The 21,448-nt window shown below is 36.4% G+C and overlaps 1 pseudogene; it reads left to right on the top strand.

The window, feature by feature from the left end:
- Positions 1 to 19,601: 19,601 nt before the first annotated feature.
- On the top strand, positions 19,602 to 21,169 carry LOC118857628 (annotated as a pseudogene).
- Positions 21,170 to 21,448: the final 279 nt, after the last annotated feature.

Here is a 21,448-nt window from a genome sequence, read left to right as displayed (position 1 = left end):
TCTTCAATAGCTACCCTCACCCCACCTTTCTAGTCTCCTTACACTTTGCTTTTCCCTCTCCCCATATGCTTTGCAATCCAGTCACACTGGCCTCCTTGCCATTCCTTTCACAAGACACTCCATCTCCACACTCTGGGCATTTCGCTGGCTCTTCCCCGTTCCTGGAATATTGCCCATCCTCGTCTCTACCTTGTAGTTTCCCTGGCTTCCTTCAAATATCAGCTAAAATTCTACCTTCTGTAAGAAGCCTTCTTTGATCCCCCTTAATGCTAGTCTCTTCCCTCTGTTGATTATCTCCAATTTTTCCTGTAAATACATTATTTGTTTTCCTGTTTTTTCCTCCATTAGATTGTGAACTTCTCAAGAGCAAGGACTATCTTTTACCTTTCTTCATGTCCCTAACTTTGTGCACAGTGCCTGGAATGCAGCAGATGTTTAATAAATGCTTATCAATTGAGTTCTCTTTTACATCTGACATAGTTACAGGGTTGGAAAGGATCAGTTTTTTTGTTAGTGATATATGTTTCTAAGTTGGAGTACTCAACTACAAATTCATAGGTTCATCAAAATAATGAATTAGTTTATTATTCCAAATGCAAGAAAAAAATGGATACTCAGTTACCTTCCCCCTTCACATAACCACAGAGAAGCAGAGAAAACGGTGTTCCCTTCCTGAGGTTGGAAATTTATACCTTACATTGATTTAGTCTTTGAAACTATAAGAAAGTAAGTTGAGGAAAAAAACAGTGGTATCCAAAGTAATTAGGGAGTAAGGCAGTTCCACATGTTCCTTCAGAAGCTGCCCTGTATTTTCATAGCCTTAGGAATGAATAATTTGTACAACTGGACCTTTTGTCATAGTTAAGCCTAAGAGAAAATACTTTTCCCCTTGCTAGAGCTTCATTCAGGCCACGCTCACCAAGTATGTGTGTCCCCCAAGCATATGTCTTGGTACCTCTTTACTGTTCCCGGTAAAGTAGTTCACTTGGCTATCTCATCATTTACCATGGATTCAATTAAAGTCTCTATGCAAATGAGTCTCAGAGTTATGTATCCTGATCTAACTCTCTCCTGACTTCCAATATCACATCTCCAATTGCCTATTGGATATCTCAAACTGAATGTCCCATAGATTTATTAAATTCAGCATGTCCAAAGCTGATCTCAGTATCTTTCCCAAAAATGTCTACTTTCTTCTTAATTTCCCTAATACTTTTGAGGACACAACCATTCACTACATCTCCCAGGCTCACAATCTAGGTGTCATCCTTGACTTCTCACTCTCTATCATTTCCCATAACCAATCTTGTTTATTCCAATTCTGCAATATCTCTCCAATATATATCCCTTTCTCTCCTCTGACACTGCCACCCACCACCCTGATCGAGGTCCTCAGCCTTTCATGTATGGACTACTGAAGTAGTCTGCTGTTTGGTCTCCCTGTCTTAGGATCAATGGATCTAACCAGGTCAACTCCCTATTCAATAAAATCTAATTGTCTCCCAGATGAAATATAAAATCCTCTGTTTTTTCATAACCTGACCCTTTTTTGTCTTTCCAGTCTTCTTATGCCTTACTCTTCCCTATACACTCTAAAATCCAGTGACACTGGCCTTGCTGTTCCTTGAACACATTCGTGTCTTGCCATCTCCTGACTCAATGTATTTTCACCATCTGTCTCCACCCACACACACGTAGACATACCTAGAATCTTTCCCTCCTCCTAGCTTCCTTCAAGATGCTGTTCAGATCCTATATATCCTATATCCTAAGAAGTCTTTTTCAAGCCTCTTGAATAGTAATGCTTTCCCAATTATCTCCAGTTTAGCCTATGTAAATATTGTCTGTACATAAGTGTTCGCATATTGTCTCTCTCATTAGACTGTGAGTTCCTCGAAGACAGAAACTGTTTTTTTACATCTCTTTGTATCTCCAGCACTTGGTACATATAGTAGATGTGAATAAATGTTTGCTGGCTGACTGAAAACTATTAACCAAATGTAGTTCCCATTATTAATTCCAAAGCTTCTCTTCTTTTAATTCAGCATGTGTCAGGATGGTTTTATATTGACTACTTGAAGCTTTCTTATCGATTACTAAAAAATTACTGATTATCCTCCTAATTCCTTCCAGAAGCCAATGTAGACAACTTAATTAGGTTGAACGTTTAGCCTTCAACAATCGTTTGCCATTTTAGTGATACTCTCAGACACTCTTATGGTTAAAACATGAACTTATAAAATCATAGATTCAAAAGTGTAAGGGATTAATGGTCTTTTAATCTAACCTGTTCATTTTACAGATGAGGAAACTGAGGTCCAGAAGACCACCAAATAGTAAGTAACATAGCTGTGATTTGAACCTGGGTCATCTCTGTCAAGCATTAACAACTTGGAATGGGAGCCAGAAGTCAGAAAAGGGTGGAAAGTTTCCTCATGGCTCCACATGTAGGACAATCTGAATTGGCACATGGAGAGAATGTAAAGAGGGAATTCCTTTTATCAAATTGGTAATTATCCTCAAAGCAGCATTTAAATCAATGCTGATTTAAATGTAAACCCTGACATACTGTGCCTTGGTACTAAACATTTTTCAGCAAGAGTAATTCAGAATTATAAATAGCTTCATCCTTTTTCCTATTAAAAAATTAAATCTGACATATTCAAGATAGTAAAAGAGATTTGGGAACTATTGAAGCCAAAACACTCATCTCCTTAGTCATTTAAAGTCAATGGCTCCCCTGAGTTAATGCCCAACCTCTTACTTTGATAGTAAAGAGAGAGAAAAGAGAGGGCTCACTTTCCCTTGCTTTTGGTCCAAAACTACTCTGTTACTTAGTACAGTTAAAATTGTCAAAAACAGCTTACATGTTTGTAGAAATGCATTTCTCTTCAGTTTATAGGGATATAGTTCTATGGGAGAAAAAAGGCAGAACTTTTATAAGAGGGCATTCAAGGTTCAAAGTACATTATAAATGGTGTGCTGTCATTTCCAGAACCAACAAAAAGAGACAAGATGCTACAATAATGTTAAAACATTACTGCTAATTTAATGATATTAATTTTACCAAACACAGTGGAATTCCTTTATGACCCTTGTATTGGAGAGAACACTGCCCAGGTTAACAACATCGGGCTATTTCCATGTGCACTTTTGTGAATGTGTAACTCATGCATAAGTCATTGTCTTTAGAGCTCTTCCGGGGCTAGACTCAGTTAGATTAAGCCACTTCCAGAGACATTTTAATGGTCTACACAGGATGGCACTAGACCTGGTTCTTTTAGCAGCTGAACTGGGATAGTTCCCTCAACTGGGAGACTTCATTATAATTCCCCTCCACTGAAGTTCAATGTTTCAGCAAACTGCTACATGCACTATGTCCTCCTTAGAAAAATAAAACTTCCCTTCTTTCCCCTCTACATGACACCAAACAGCTAGTTTGCCTGAATTTTTTCATTTTTTAACCTTTTTTGGTGTGTTTTCTTTGTAAGCACAGCCTGAGTCAGAAAGAGGAAATGGCCTGAGTCATTCTGAAAAGCTATAAATGTCATAAATAAACAAAAAATAGAGGATCAATAGAGAGAGCAGGGGAGTAGTCGGAGGAATACTGGACTTCATGGATTTGAATCGCCCCTCTACTTCTTACTCCTTTTTGTGACCTTGACCAAGTCACTCCTGTCTAAGCCTCAGTTTTCTCATCTGTATACTGAGAGGGGTAGGACTGGATGATCCGTCAGGTTTCTTTTCACTCTCATCCTATGATCCTATTTATCTAATTTATTATTATATTATATATTATATTATATTATATTATATTATATAATTATATTATAATCTAATCTATTTATCTAATCAGTGTTCTGTGTCTGATGCTAGTAGGTGGTAGAAAACACAGGACTCATTTCCTCATTTCTCAGGCAAAGTTTATGGATAGAATTTGTCCATCTAGATATAGCTGGTGGAACAGTGGATAGAGCACTGGATCTGGCGTTAGGAAGTCCTGAGTTCAAATCTGACCAGAAAGTACAAGAAATAAGGGAAGTTGTCTGAATGCTGATTTAATAATAAAATAATTATTCATTTTCAAATTTTAATAGCGAAGATGCATCTATATATACGGTGACAACTAGCTCAGCACTTAAACTAGTTGTCACTATAAATAGAGCTCTGGGCCTGCGGTCAGGAAGACCTGGGTTCAAATCCAGCCTCATTCACTCACTTAGCTGTGTGACCCTGAGCAAGTCATTTCTGTTTTCCTCAGTTTCCCCATTTGTTAAATTTGGGATGGGGGGAGATAATACTAGCACCTCCCTCTCGAAGTTTTACATAATAACTGCAAAGTACTTAGCATAGTATCTGGCATATAATAATTGATACATAAAAGTAAGCTACCATCATCATTACCATCGTTTGTGTAAGTAGTTCCTCCTCCACAGCAAATTGCAATTCATCCATGCCTTCTCATGTATAATTCTTGTCTATATTTCTTTTAAAAGCCATGGTAGGTAGCTAGGTGGTGCAGTGGATAGAGCACCAGCCCTAGAGTCAGAAGGATCTGAGTTCAAATGTGGCCTCAAAAAAAAAAGCCATGGTGAAGACTTTTTGAGTGGATCACTTCTAGATAATTAATGAAAGGACATAGACAAGAGTTGCACAGAAGGGAAATATGGATGCATTGCAGCTGCGTTCTTGGAGGGAACTTCCACACCAATGATATCACAGATTCCTTTTAGTAGTGAGAGTTTTTCTGTAAACCTTTCACGGAAGAGATATTAAAGAATGCAAAGGAGTCTTTTTTCCTACGACTGTCAATGTTTCATGGATAGCCATACCATAGTCAGGGTGCCTATTTGTGATATCTCTCCCACCCCAGCTGTTTATTCTAATTGCACACCTCCTTGGTGATGCCTTGTAACCATTTCTTTTGTTGTGACATCTGTTATATTTCTATATCATCTATAAATACAAGAGGCACTGTGTCTTAATGGAAAGACGGTTGATTTAGAATTAGGAAGATCTATGTTTCAGTCTTGCCTTTACTACATTCTGTCTGTGTGACCCTGGATAAGTCACTTAAGCTCTTATTGTAGAATATTCATTGTTATTAATGAAGAGAATTTCCTCATTAGGAGTTCCTTACACCAATTAAATTGCAGTTCCATACAGAAACAAAAAACTTATCTGTCTAATAGAAATACACTAGAAAGAGATCACAGCAAGTAGATTTACGGAGAGAGTGATTTTTGGGAAGGATGAATAACACCCCAAACTGAGCACAATACTTAAGACCAGGACAGGCTATAGAAGAAATTCAACCTCTGGTCCTGGGCATGACTTCTCTCTTCATACAACCCAAGACTGAGTTTTTCTGCTTCTCTATCACACTCTTAATCTATGTAGAGTTTATAGTACAGTAAATTTCCAGATCTTTGTCAGGTGGTGTTGAGGCATGATTTTCCATTTTTATTTGTACACTTGGTGTTTGGAAGCCAAGTCTAATACTTTAGAAGTATCCCTTCTAAATTTCATCTTAAAAGGGTTGGTTCAATATTCTAGCCACTCAAAATATTTGTGAATCTTGTCCTCCATTATTTCAGCTGTCCCTCTCATCTTTGCCAAAACTGTCTCATTTTAAAGATGAGGAAACTGAAGCCCAAAGAGGTGACCTGACTTGGCCACAAGATTACAGAACTATTATGTGCCGGAACCAACATAGGAACCTAGTCTGGTGACTCCGAATCTGATCTCTTTCCATTATGTTATGCTCCATCTTGTGGCCTCACATGGTAAAGAAGAAAAATAAATAAATCACCCAGATTGATTCAAGTGAGTGGGTAGAAAAACTCTATAAAGAAGGGCTCTCTTGTTAGATTATTGTTTTTATAACAGTACTTCTTCTTAAAAACATTATGAGGCTCTATCTCTCAGTAAAATATCTTGCATGGGGAGCAAACAGGTTCTTAGAGCAGGTATAATATCACTACTGTTTATTCTGATTATTATACTTAGGTAGGATATCACTACTGATTATTAATATTTTCTCTTTCACTTCACTATTGATTACTAATATTTTTTCTTTCATCTCATTAAGGAAACAAATAATCCCAACAGATGCATTAATGCTTTAAAGTCAACAAAGTTCTTCATTTTTGTCATTCCATCATTTTGGTCCTGTCCAAATCTTTGTGAGTCCACAGGCGTTTTCTTAGCAAAGATACTGGAGTGGTTTGCCATTTCCTTCCCCTGCTCATTTTATAGATGATGAAACTGGGGCTCAGGGTCACACAGCTAGTAAGTGTCTGAGATCATATTTGAACTCAGGTCTTCCTGACTCCTGGCCTAGCACTCTAACCACTGTGCCACCCAGCCGCCTTGAAAGATCTTTATACATATATCTTATTTGAGCCTCATGACAACCCAGTGAAATAAGTATGACAAATATATATGTGTGTGTGTGTGTGTGTGTGTGTGTGTGTCTGCAATGGTATATATATATATGCCCATTTTGCAGAAGAAACTGAGGCTCAGAGTGACTTTCCCATGGCCATACAGCTGCAAGTATTCCTGGTTAAGAGTACCTCAAAAAAGCTTGCATCCACTTAATAAAGCTCAAATGCTATCCCTTTTGTAAAAACTCCCACAAGAATCATGAGAGAGGGGATTATGAGAAAATTGTGGAGGGTTAGGATCTAGATGAGCCCCAGGTCTCCACCTAAACACCCCATTAAAGCTCTAAAAATTCACTAGGAAAAACATGATAAGAATGTGATAAGAAATGAAGAGGAAGAAAAGCTCTTTATACAGTCCTGGAATGCATAAAAAGACAGCCAGAGTCCTGTGAAAGCTCTTAATCAGAGACAAATCAGGTAGATACAATGCTAAGTATACAAGCAACCCAGACGCATAGCGGAAAACAGGACCAGATGGGTACCCAGGCAGCACACTTTGCAATTCCACAGTGCCCAGGCAGCACAGTTCTCAGGAACGCCTTTCTGAACCCCAGCAGCAGAGAGAACCAGACCAGTGCCCAGTCAGCCTACGCCCAGGAAGTTCATGCCTAAGCCGTACCAGGAGAAAAGACTAGGGCAGCATACATAAAGCAAATTATATAGTGTCTCTTAGGAAATCTGTATCAAGCTAATGCAGGTCACAGCAAGGGACAGATATAGCTCCAGAATTAAAACTGCAAGGAGAATGAGAAAGAGAATGACCAAAGCCAAAATTTAAGTCAAGTCTCCAAGATGCTAGCCCAAAATTCAGGAATTCTCGCAGTAGAAGGACCTATGTCAGGGCTAAGTGGGGCTGGCCCACTTTATCCAAGAATATGAGAGGAACATTTTAATCTAAGCATAAAGCATAAATCCAAGAAATGAGATTGGAGATATGGGTAAACAGAGGAAAAATATGAACAAAAATGAGGAACTACATTGGTTGATTAGTTGTTTGGTTAGTTGGTTGGTTGATTGAGAGAAGCCCAAGAATACACAAGAAGAGAGTGACTCAGTAATTCTACAATAGATACATGTATAAATTCAGAGGGGGGAAAATGTTCTGGACACAAGTAATGTAAGCAGAACTAAAAAAAATGAAGCAAGAAAATACAAAATGAAATGTTAAATGTAATGACAACAAAGGAGGAAAGAACAGCAAGAAAAATTGATAGCTTAGAAGAGAAGGTAGTAAAATCTTATATAAGAATTATACTTACTAGAAATTAGAATAAGCCAAACAGAAAGCAAGCAGGTAAACAGCTGGGGTGAGAGGAATATAACAAATTGGCACCCCAAGTAAGTTATGGCCTTCCATAAAACATTGACGGTCCCAAAGGAAAGCCTCCATTGCATTGGCTAATATCTCCTCCATGAAGGATTTACAGAAAAACTCTCATCATTAAAAGCGATCTGTGATATCTTTGATTTAGAAGTTCCCTCCAATGATGCAGCTGCAGCCCATCCATATTTCCCCTTCTAGGCAACTGTTGTCTATGTCCTTTCATTAATTATCCAGAAGGGTGCCACTCGAAAAATGCCCCACCATGACTTTTTTTAAATTGCATCATGATCTGAAAAGGAAATATTAAAACAATATCAGAAGATTGAAAAAAATATCAATTGCTCATGGATAGGCCAAGCTAATATAATAAAAATTACAATTTTACCTAAATTAATTTACTTCTTTAGTGGCAGACCAATCAAAGTACCAAAAATATTTTATGGAGCTAAACAAAATAATAATAAAATTCATCTACAGAAACAAAAGATCAAAAATATCAAGGGAATTAATGAAAAAAATGCAAAAGAAGGTGGCCTAGCCATACCAGATATAAAATTATATTATAAAGCAGTAATCATCAAAACTATTTGCTACTGATTGAGAAATAGAGTGGTTCTTCAATTGAATAGGCTAGGTAGACAAGACATAGTAATAAATTTTTATAGTAACCTACTGTTTGATAAACCTAGAGACTCCAGCTTCTGGGATAAGAACTCACCATTTGACAAAAACTACTGAGAAAACTGGAAAATGTTATAGCAGAAACTAGGCACAGGCCAACATCTCACACTATATACCAAGATAAAGGCAAAATGTGTACATGATTTAGACATAAAGGGTGATGGCATAAGCAAATTAGGAGAGCAAGGAATAATTTACCTGTCAGATCTATGAAGAAGAGAAGAATTTATGACCAAACAAGAAATAGAAAACATTATAAAATACAAAATGGATAATTTTTATTACATTAAATTTAAAACATTTTTGCACAAACAAAACCAATGCAACCAAGATTAGAAGGAAAGCAGAAAGATGAGAAACAATTTTTGGAGCAAGTATTTCTGATAAAGACCTCATTTTTCAAATATAGAGAGAACTGTGTCAAATTGATAAGAATACAAGTCATTCCCCAATTAATAAATGGTCAAAGGATATAAAGAGGCAGTTTTCAGATGAAGAAATATGAAAAATGCTCTAAATCACTATTGATTAGAGAAATGCAAATTGAAAGAATTCTGAGGTACCACCTTACACCTATCAGATTGGCTAATATGACAAAAAAGCAAAATGATAAATGTTGGAGAAAATGTGGGAAAATTAGAACACTAATGCATTGTTGGTTGACTTGTGAACTGTTCTAACCATTTTGGAGAGCAATTTGGAACTATGCCCAAAGGACTATGAGAATGTGCACACTCTTTGACCCAGCAATACCAATTCTAGGGCTATATCCCAAAGAGATAATAAAAATGGGAATAGGACCCACATGTACAAAATTATTTATAGCAGCTCTTTTTGTGGTGGAAAAGAATTAGAAATTGAGGGGATGCCCATCAACTGGGAAAATGAATGAACAAGTTGTGGTATATGAATGTAATGGAATATGATTGTGCTATAAGAAATGATGAGCAGGCAGATTTCAGAAAAACCTGGAAAGACTTACATGAACTGATGCTGAGTGGAGTGAGTAGAACCAGAAGAGCATTGTACACAGTAACAGCAGCATTGTGTGATAATCAAGTATGATTGATTCAGCTCTTCTCAGCAAAACAATAATCCAAGACAATTCAAAAAGACTCATGATGGAAAAGGCTAACCACATGCAGAGAAAGAACTGTAGAGTCTGAATGTAAATCAAAGCATACTATTTTCACCTTTTTTTATGGTTTTTGTAGCTCTTCCCTTTGGTTCTGTCTCTTCTTTCACAACATAACTAATGTGGAAATATATTTAAATGACTGCGAATATATAATCTATATCAGATTTCTTGCTGTCTTGGGGAGGAGGGGATGGGAGAGAGGGAGAAAAAAATTGAAACTCAAAATCTCATAAAAATGAATTTTGAAAGCTACCTTTGCATGTAATTGGGAAAAAATAAAATACCACTTACAAAAAAAGAAGGATCTTGGTATATGTCATTCCAAAAGGAAAAAAATAAAGTTTGCCACCGAGAAAAACTTTGTTGTTCAGTCATTTCAATAGTGACTGGCTCTACAGGATCCCATTTGGGGTTTTATTGGCAAGGGCACTGGAGTGATGTGCCATTTCCTTCTCAGTTCACTTTACAAATGAGAAAACTGAGACAAATAGGGTTAAGTTACTTGTCCAGAGTTACATAGCTAGTAAATATCTGCAGCCAGATTTGAACTTATGAAGTTGAGTCTTCCTGCTTCCAGGCCCAGTGTTCTATCTACTACACAAATAACACTAGGGAAAAATGGAACTTTAATGAAACAGAGGACTTCCAAGTATTCTTGATTAAAAAGCCAGAACTAAGAAGAGACTTTAAAATGCTATCCCACAAATCAATAGAGACATAGAAAGGTGGTTAAAGGCATTGCAGATAATAAAACATGTCAATACAATATATAAACACAAAATGCTATAACTAACACTTAAAGGAAAAAGAATAGAATTGCAGGAAAAATAAAATAAAAATAAATAAATAAAATTTAAATAGATAAACAAAATTAAATTAAATTAAAATATTAAAAAATAACACTTGAAAAACCCAATACAAACAAAACAAAACTAACCAAGACAGAGAGACAGAGACAGTGACACACACACAGACACACACACACGCAGAGAGAGAGAGAGAGAGAGAGAGAGAGAGAGAGAGAGAGAAGTTAGACATGATTACTAGATGGGAATAATGCAGGTGACATTCCTCAGCTGTGCATGGCACTTTGACAAAAGCTGACGATGTTCTGGGACATAAAAATCTCACAAACAAATACAGAAAAATAGAAATATTAAACACATAAGTTACTGAGCACAAAGCAACAAAAATTACATTTGGTAAAATGCCTTTGAAGAAAGTCTTAAAAATTAGTGGGATGGTAGCAACAGCCCAGCAATTTGCCCTGCCTGCTCAGTCCAGCAAAGGCAGCATGCCACAAAAGAAGCCATCCCAGTTTAGCACTGATGCACCTTGTTCATTACGAATGTTGGTACTTAGGGACACTAAAGAAAAAAAGAAAGAGCATCAAGCCTCTTACAGAAATTTGTATTGCCTTGGCCACATGTGTTCCTTATACATATGACTCACTTTAACTTCCTGCCCACTCTCCTTCTTACAGATGATGTGTTTATTTGTGAGAGAAACACTTTGTCAGTAGTATGTCAAGCCATTCAATTGCTTGAATTACCTTTCTAAAATCTAAAAGAAAGTCAATTGACAATGAAATAATTTAATCCTAAAGAATTAATAAGTCAAAGAACAAAACATAGACATAATAGAAAATTTCGTCAAAGAAAATGACAATCACGAAATACTATACAATTTTGGGGGGGATGCAGCTAAAACAGGACTTAAGGGGAATATTTATATCTGTAAGCTCTCTCCTCAACAAAAGATAGAAAGAACATATAAATGAATTAGACTTGCAACTAGAAAAATAGCAAATAAAAATAATAAAATAAAAACAAATAAAATAAGAAAGACTAGTTGCAAATCAGAAATTTTGAAAATCAAGGATAAATAAGTTTAACGCAAAATAATCATCAAAATCATAAATAAAACTAGGAACTGGGGGAGTAGCAAGTGGAGAGAAGAGATAAATAATAAAACAGATGACCAATTACTTAGTCTGATTTAAAGAGAGGAAAACCTAATTGTAGAAAAAATTCAAAAGAACGACACCCAACAATTAAAGATAAAGGAAACTGGAAGATTGTGGGAAGAGGTTATCATACTAGGACAGAGAGTATCCCAGATCTCCCTCAGTCACTCTACTGGAGCTTAAAGACACACCAGTCTACTAAGAGATAGAAAGAGTCATGTCTAGACACCTCCACCCATTCCAGGAATTCACAGGAATTATCACCAAGGACCTTCAAGGAGACTGGGATAGAGAAACTGGTGCAGATTCAGAATGAAGTACAGAAGGTATAAAAAAAAAACCTACACGACATAATGCTGAGTGAGCGGAGCAGAGCCAGGAGAACATTGTACACAACCACAGATATATGGATTCCGTGAGGACCAACCCTGACAGACTTCACTCTTCTCAGCAACACAAGGTGCAAGGACAACTCCAAGGGACTCACGATGGAGAATGCTATCTTCATCCAGAGAAAGAATTGTAAAGTTTGAATGCAGATTGAGGCACACTACATGCTCGCCTTTTTTTCTTCTCTTTTGTTTTTGTTTTTGGGTTTTTGGTTTTTTTTTGGTTCTGTTTCTTCTTTCTCATGATTCATTCCATTGGTCATAATTCTTCTCCACAACTTGACTAGTGTATTAATTAATTCAATGCGAAGTTATACATGGTAGTTATATGAGATTTCATGCTGTCTTGGGGAGGGAAGGGGGAGGGAGGGGAGAAAATCTGGAACTCAAAATTATGTAGAACCGTGTGTTGTAAACTAAAGATAAAAAAAAATAAAAATAAAAATAAATAAAAATTTAAAAAAGCAGTCTCTGAATTCTTTGGGAGTAATTCCAGTACTTCCTGCCTTGGTTCAGAAGCACTCAAGCCCAGTTCAAGTCTTCTGAGTCCTGTAGTTTTTGAAGGGCCACTTTGGTGCATTATAGGAGGGGAAAGGGGTGTCCAAGGCAGCACTTTCAGCTTGCGCCAATCAATAAGCCCATGCTCTTAGAAATAATGCATGCAATTAATACAGAGAACCATGGAAAGAACCATGTGAACTGATGCAATGAGGTAAGCGAGCCAAAAAAACCCAAGAAAACAAAATTAATATGCGCAATAACTACAACAATGTAAATTGAAAGAACAACTTGCCAAAATATCAAAATTAAATGTGACAAAATTATAAAGATGAAACAAGATTTGAATGAAGGATATAAGAGGACACTCCCAACCCAACTCTCCATACAGGTGGGAGATCCACAGATCTTACAGATTGTGCAGTTTTTGGACTTTTTCAATATATTGATCAGTTGGGCTGATTTTTTCTTCCTCTTTTAAAAAAGCTTGTTATACATGATAGCTCTCTGGAAAGGAAAAGAGGGAGGGATACTTGAGATATCCATGATGATTTCAGAAACAGAAGATATCAATAAAAACTCATTTTAAAAATGTTATTGGAAATTAAGTAACTTAATTTTAAAGAATTTGTGTGTTAAATTATAGAAACAAAAGAAAGTGTTGTTTTTTTTAATGACAATAATGAGACATCATATCAAAACTTTGGGGATGTGTTGAAAGTAGTCCTGAGGGAGAAAAATTTAAAAGAAACAAAATGAATTCAAAATGTAACTTAAAAAATAAAACCAACAAACTTTTAAAACCCAAAATAAGAATTCTGAAAAATCAAAGGAGAGATTGACAAAAGAAAAAGGAAAAAAAAGATAAATACATCGAGAATCTCTTTTTTAAAAAAAAACAATAAAATAGATCAACTATTTTTAGAAGAAAGGAATGACAAATTGGCAGGATTGAAAATGAAAAGGAGAAATCCAAGTAAAGAAAAAGAAATAAAGGAAATAATTATAAACTATTTCGTCCAGTCACAGGCCAACAAAACCAATAATTTAGATGAAATGGATCAATATCTATAAGAATGTAAAATACTCAAATCAACAAAAAAAACATTATTTAAATAATCCAATCTCAGAAAAAGAAACTACTTTATTTACTTTATGTATGTTTATTATTTAGTTATTAAAGCTACACAGTTTATTATTTATTATTATTTATATGTTATGTTTAATGTATATTTTTATTCTGTATATTATTTATTTATCTAAAGTTATTAAGTTTATTATTTAGTTATATAGTTTATTTAAACTACAAATAAACTCTCAAGAAGGGAAATGTGAGGGACCAGATATATTTGTGATTCTATCAACCATTTTAAGAACAACTAATTCTAATATCATATAAGCTGTTACCAAAAATAGGAAAAGATCCTGCCAAATTCCTTCTATTACCCCAAAATGATCTTCTTACCTAAATCAGAGAGAGCAACTATAGACCAATAAAGAATAGTATACACCAATATCCATGATGAGTACCACCAAATGCCAATTAAATAAAAAAGTAGCAAAAATGCTATGAGATATTCAAAAGATTATATGCTGTGACTAAGTTTTATTTACACTATGAAAGCCAAGTCAGTTCAATATTAGGAAAAGCATAAACATAATAGGCCATATTAAAGTGATCAACAGGAGCTTAAGAGAAAAAAAGGAAAAGAAGGATAAGAAAATCATTGAGGCATTTTTAAAGGACAAAAGAGAACAGAAGGAAGTTTAAATGGAAACACATAAAAGCAGAACAACTTTGAAAATAGTATGTTGAATTTATTAATGACTTTTTTTAGGAAAGTAAAATAAACACAACAGATATTTTTAATGATTTTTGTCTTTAATATTAATCATCTATTTTGCGTTCATTTTAGCCGCATATTGTATCTCAGCTCCTTTTTGGAAACATGATAATAAGCAAGTATTTTTAAATTTTCCTTGTGATTTTACTTTTGTATGGATTGGATCAAGGTCTTATTCTCTAGGCAGAAGAAAAATGTGAGCATAAATGCTTGGTGATGATTTGGTATTGATTTTCCTTTCCTAAAAGTCTCTATTCAGACACAAAAAAATAGTCAAAATGCTATTTCCTTTGTTAAAATATTTTTCTCCTGGTCATAATCTTTGCATATAGACCTGCTATGTCAAAAAAACAAAGTGTCCATTGAATGGACTCCTTGCACTGATGGAAGCGATAGAGCCCTGACATTATAGAAAGTATTGAATCGAACAGAACCTATTAAATCAATCAAAAAACATTTATTAAATGCTCACTATATTCTAGGCTGGGACTACAAAGATACAAAGACCAAAATGAGATGGTCTCTACCCTTAAGGAGCTTACAATATAGTGAGAGTTATATCATTATTATATTGTAGAAGCCCTTACTTAGATTTTCCTCTGTAAGTCCACTGCAAAATCAAACAAAAACAACAAAAAGGGAATTGTGGGAGCTTTAAAAAAAATGGCCTTTACTCTTTAGAAAATAAATGTGGAAACTTTAGAGGTGCTTCTAGCTAGGGAGCTAAGGCATTAAAAACCAAACGAAAGAAAAAATTTAAAGAAAGGAAAACAAATGCAATTAAACCTGAGCATTAGCAGTTGCAAACTGATGAAGGTGACGTGTCTGTCTGAACCAATAGTACACAAAAGCTATATTTTTGTACTCTGCACGAGATTTGCATGAGAAAGTTGAGGGGGTGGGGGCTAGAGAAGCATGTAAATAAGGAATCGCTTGGACTAAGTCTAAAACCAAGCACAGAGAAAGCCACAAGAAAAGCCCTGCATGGATCCATATGGTGTGTGCGGCTTCTCCTCCATGACATTTTTATGAAGGTTATGTATATGTCCCGTTCATCTTCATTCTTCTGGTGCTAATTGCTGTCTATTGGAGCCTGTGCTACCGTGTACAGAGACCACATGCTTCCCTCTGACTGCCACAGCAGCGGGTGCACAGCACTGTTCTACTGTCCATAGATAAGAACCTGCTGCTGCTGCTATTGCTGCTGCTGCTGCTGCTGTGGCTGCTGCTGCTGCTTGACCACAACAGCTGGAAATATTCTGCCTTTAAGAGCTTATCTTGTTGATACTCAAGTCGAGCTATTACACAGTGGAACAAGCAAATCGAGTAAAGGGTCTCTCTGTGGGCAGCTCACGGCAGCCGCAAAGCCTCCCATGCGCTTTGGGATGGATGTCTCATTTAGGGAGTTGGTAATGATGTTTAACATAGATGCTTCCTGTGAAGGGAACATGCTGATGAAGCCAGCCACAGGATGAAGAGAAACATGGGCAACAGATCCAGAGTTCATGATTCACTGCAAACCCTGTCACAGTCTGGGATTTTTCTCTCCTCCTCTTCCCTCCTCTCCCCTTTCCAAGTTTCAACACATTTAATTTTCCAATGGATTTATTTTGGAAGATGAAGAGGAAGGGAAAGAGAAGTCTGTACTTTGGAAGGGTAAGCACAACAAAACAAACTTTGTCTCATTCTCACCTTCAGGACCAGAAAGATTCTAGTTATGTTTCCTCTCAGGCCTGAAATTAAAAAATGAACACAACTCCAGCTGCTTCTGGTACTCTGTTTTCACTGGAATAATCTGCCTAGGAAAAAGGTTCAACTCCACATTTCACGGAGGTTTGTTGTTCAACCTTGGGTTAGAGTCTAGCACAATGATAAGCAGCATAGCGTAATGGGAAAACCACTAGAGTAACAGAACCTGTGTTCCAATCATGGTTCTACCACATACTCCTGCTGTGACTATGAGGAAATCAATCACTTAACTTCCTTGGACCTGTTTCTCATTTGTAGAAGGAGGGAATTGGACCAGACATTTTCCAAGTTTCTTTGTAGTCTTAGGTCTATTATTCTATTTCTAAAGGAACCATCAAGAAAGAATAATCTTAGGGGTTAGCCTATGAGTTGCCCTAGGCAAGAAGGAAGGCCATGATTCTCAAATCCTCCCATCATTACCACAAGACGTGGACATGATGGTGGAATAGCAAAAGAGTTTTTCACTATCATCTCTTCCCTCTACACTTTTGGTAACTTCTGCACCCTTCTAAACTTGTCCCCCCTATTCTAGTAACCTAATCCTGTCTTTTGTCAGAAGTTCATCCTTTCTTCAGCTCACTGATGCATCTGTGATTTCATCAAGGTGGGTACTCCCTTCAGAAGTACAGATTCCAACCATCCATGCCTTTGTGATTCTTGTCCATGCAACAGTCAAGACCCAATTTGAAAAGGAACTTTCTCTAGGTTTCTTATCAATGCAACATGTAGGTTATCCATAAGTCACCCTTTGCTCTTACTACATGACTGACCCACTTTCCTTTCTGAACATATGACTTTTTGAGGATTTCTATTATGCCACTGTTGGTGTACAAATCCTCATTACTAATATTCTGTGAGCTACATGTGCCCACCAGCTACCTTTCTCCATAACCATTTTGGGAACCTATAATTATGATTCTTTCCAAGATTGTGGTATTCCGTAATTCATGGCCATATGGCATCACTAGAAGAAAACCGGTGTTAAAAATTGAGAGTTGTTTTAAGATAAGAAAAGACTTCTTAAAGGTATTGTGTAGTTTCCTGAATGCCACTCACATACCTCTTTCTTCATATTTAATTCTATGCCTCCCTCACTATCCATTCATAGTGTCTGTTCAAGACATTTTTACTGATGAACCAGCTTTATGGGCCATCAATTCAATTGAATACCACACTGGATACTCTTTAACCACTTGATTTTCCTTATGTGAACCATTAAGTCCTTTATTATCATCAGCAACAAGCATTTTTTAAGCATTCGATAAGGGTCAAGTATTGTGTTAAATGATGAGGAGGCTCCACAATGTTTCAAAACTTGAGACACTCAGCATAGTTTGAAAACAGAAAATCCCTCTTCACTATCACTCTTATTTTTAGCAATTAAGTGCACCTGCATATGACAAATCTGTATCTTTTCTCTTCAGAAGCAATGTCAACTGGTTGTCCTAATAAATTAACACATCCTCATGGGAGAAGGCACCAGGCCCATTCACAGGTGATTATGAATATTTAGCCATGAACTTCTGGAGATAATACTCCTTCATTTGTTATCTGACTCAATTAAATACTCTAATAGTGGAAATTAGGCAAGGATTGTCAGAGGTAGATCAGTAGAAATGCTATTTGTGAGGTGAACCTGGCCATATGGGTAAATACCAATGCTGCCTATGCTTATAAAAAGTTCCCTAAGCCCCTTTTTGAGTATGTTATCTGAAAAAAAATGCTTTTGCTGAGACTACGAAAAATGAGCTTACATTCCAATAATTTTATTTAGTTACAAAAGTAATCATTTTATCTACCTGAGAACATTAAACGTGAGAGAATAATAGCAAGATGATGAACATTCCCAGGAACATTTCTATCTGAACTTCACTAGATGAGAAAAAGATAGTACCAATCCATAAAAACTTAATAATATTTAAATAGACCTCATAGATATATGGAGAAGCTAGATGGCAGTGTTGGAACTGGAATCAGGAAGACTTGAGTTCAAATCCAACCTCAGATACTCATTAACTGTATGACCCTGAGCAAGTCCCTTAACCCTGTTTGCCTCAGTTTCCTCAACTGTAAAATGAGTTGGAGAAGGAAATGGCAAATCACTCTAGTATCTTTGCCAAGAAAACCCTAAATGGAGTCACAAAGAGTCAGACACAACTGAAAACCACTGAACAACAACAGCACGGGCATACTCATAATTTCCAAGCTATATGGAAGAAAAAACTTTCAAACTATAAGTACCTAACAAGGGAGAACAAAATCATAAGAGAACAGAATAAGATGGGTATCATACCTGCTGTCCTATCTGCTATTGGAGTTATATAGAAGATGTATTCAATGACCCTACAGAAGATGAGCCTACGTCTCAATACTTTTATTTAACTACAAAAGGCAGTTATTTTATCCATCTGTGCAAGTGCTAATAGAATTACAAATATAAAAGGATAGTGACTGCATAGTGACTTGTCCAAAGGCCATTTCTACCTTAACCCCATCAAAAAAAGATAAAAATAACATAATAATAACTGAAATTTGTATCGTACTTTAAAACATGGATCATCTTAAGAGAATGAAATATTCTTACTTTTACTTCCTTAAAACTGATTTTCTTCCTAGACAACCTTTAGATTCCATGCATTAGCATCACAAAGGCATATCGCAATTTCTGCAGAAACTTGGCCTAGATCTACAGGAAACATTTCAGGCTAAAACTTGGTTCTTGCATCTATATATATTGCCAAATATCTAAGTGTTTGGAAATATCCACATTTGGGAATGAATTTTTCAGTATTCATTTGGTTATTTGCTACTACGTAGACCAATATATCTCAAACCAATTTGGCCACGAAGAATTTTTGTACTTAAAATGTATTTGCAGAGCCTGAGAATGCAGAACTCTCCAGAGAGGCCACTCAGGGAGTCAGTGCAATAGCTAGGTCCAGATTTCCAACACAAAGAATCAAGATTTGTAAAAGTAAAACAGAAAACTAAGGTTAAAGCTGTGGTTTCTCTCTTTTTCTGTTTCTTGCATTTTGGGGTAAGACCATATGTTGGGATATAGGTTGAAGGGCGAGTCAGCTAGGTGGCACAGTGGATAGAGTGCTGAGTCTAAAGTCAAGAAGACTCACCTTCATGAGTTCAAATTTGGCCTCAGACCCTTAATAGCTGTGTGACCCTCAGCAAAGCACTTAACCCTGTTTGCCTCAGTTTCCTCATCTGTAAAATGAGCTGGAGAAGGAAATAACAAACAAATCACTCCAATATCTTTACCAAGGAAACTCTAAATGGGATCATGAAGAGTTGGACACAATTGAACAGCAACAAAAACAAAGTTGAAGAGAGATACGGATGACTCTCACCAGGAATGGACAATGAGAACAATTCGTGTTTCTTGTTCTGCACTCACAGAAATGGAACCATGAAGATTTTGGTCCAGATTCTGTACCAAGTCTGGAGAGAGGAAAGAGTCCCAAAGCTTAACATAAGGGGTCTAAGTCTTAGGGCCTATAGCGAGTTGGGAAGCAGGGTAGCTTCTTTCTAGAAACACTGATGTACGTACAAATATGATGATCAGCAACCTAGCCATCAAAACTGGTTGCCTGGATACAACTGCATGCAAACCCGTGGACATGAATGTTCAAGAAGACAGCTTACATTTTGGTATGCAAGAGACAGCTGTCTATGGATTGATTGACAGCTTCCGGGACCAGAAGAACCAATGTCTTGGCCAAAACATTTGGAACAATCTGGAAAACCATACTGAAAATAAATATTTTATTATTGTGCTTTTATAATAGGAAGACAGCAAAAGAGAAATGAATACATGTATTAATCAGAAAGGATTCTGCATTGTGATAATTCCATTTTGCAACTTAGTCATTAAAAATACAAATATGTTTTGGGGTTTTTTTGTTTTTTGTTTTTTTGCAGCACCCTGCAACAAGCCTTCCCAACTAAGGAAGACACAGAAGCTCCAGGGGCAAGTCAGCCAGGGCCAAGGGCACATCAGCAAGCACCAGAAGCACCCCAGAGGCAGCAGCAATGCAGGAGGGCTGCACCATCACCTTATCAACTTCTATAAATATCACCCAGGTTACTACGGGAAAGTGGGTATGAGGCATTACCACTTGAAGAAGAACCAAAGCTACTGCCCAACTGTCAACCTTGATAAGCCGTGGACACTGGTCAGTGAGCAGATCAGGATTAATGCTGCCAAAAACAAGGAGGCACTTGCCCCTACCATTGATGTTGTACGGTAGGGCTATTACAAAGTTCTAAGAAAAGGGAAGGCTCCCCAAGCAGCCAGTCATCGTGAAGGCAAAGTTCTTCACCAGAAGAGCAGAGGAAAAAACCAAGGGTGTTGGTGTAGCCTGTGTCCTTGTGGAATAAAAATCCAATGTTATCAAATAAAACAAATGTCTTTGTTTAAAAAAAATACATATAAAGGTGACTAATGTGCTCCTTTGGTGCTCTTTACTAGAAATATGGAAGTTCTGATAATTTGCAATTAGGAAAATGGAACTTAAAGATGAATTTATGAATTTAGTTTGTAGGGTAAACATTGTTAGGTCAATTGAGCATGCTAAAATAAAGCAGAAGGCTAAGCAATTTTCCAGTGAATTCAAAACAGTGTAAGTTGCCTTTCTGACTCATAGCAAAAATGTTGGCTGTTTAGTCAAAAATCAAACTAATACTGTTGAATTTTGAGGTCTCTGTCGACATCCATTCTAGAGAGATTGTTCAGGCAAAATCAAATTTGCTTTCTTCATGAACTGAAACATCTGCTTAGATAGTCTACAATTCATCTAATAATTGTGCAATGTTCTGTCTTATTTTCACTATGTAGGTTGGCTTAACAGAGTAACTAAAGGTGCTTAATCTTAAATACTTTAAAAGTATTCACTTTAAAATGTTTTATAGATTTTATTTTTTATGTAATAAAACATGCATTTCCATAACATTGCATGATAAAAGAAAGATGATTGCACATGAAACTGCAAATCTATTATGTACCATTTGTTATTCCTTTTAAATATACAATGAAGACATCAAGTAAATTTCTTCTTTTTTTTAATGTTAAAAAATCATGGAACTTTGGGGGTGGGGGTAGAGGAAGAAGATCCAACAATGATATATAACTGCTTTTATGTTTTCCCATGAACAAATAAACTAAATGCCTCAGTATTTTCTCTTGGGGGAAGGGAAGAATAAAACAAGCATTTATTGAACGCCTACTATGTGCCGGACACGGTGCTAAGTGCTTTACAAATATTATCTCATTTGATCTCACAACAAGCCTGTGTGGTAGGATTGGGTTTGGACTATTACAATACCCTACTATTTCTCCTGCCTCCAGTATCTTCCCTTTTCAACTGCAACTCATCCTGAACTGTGTTGTCAGATTACTCTT

Source organism: Trichosurus vulpecula, chromosome 7 (genome assembly GCF_011100635.1).
Source record: "Trichosurus vulpecula isolate mTriVul1 chromosome 7, mTriVul1.pri, whole genome shotgun sequence".
NCBI classification, from domain to species: domain Eukaryota; kingdom Metazoa; phylum Chordata; class Mammalia; order Diprotodontia; family Phalangeridae; genus Trichosurus; species Trichosurus vulpecula.
Note: the sequence above shows the minus strand (reverse complement) of the source record. Positions and strands in the feature narration are given on the sequence as shown.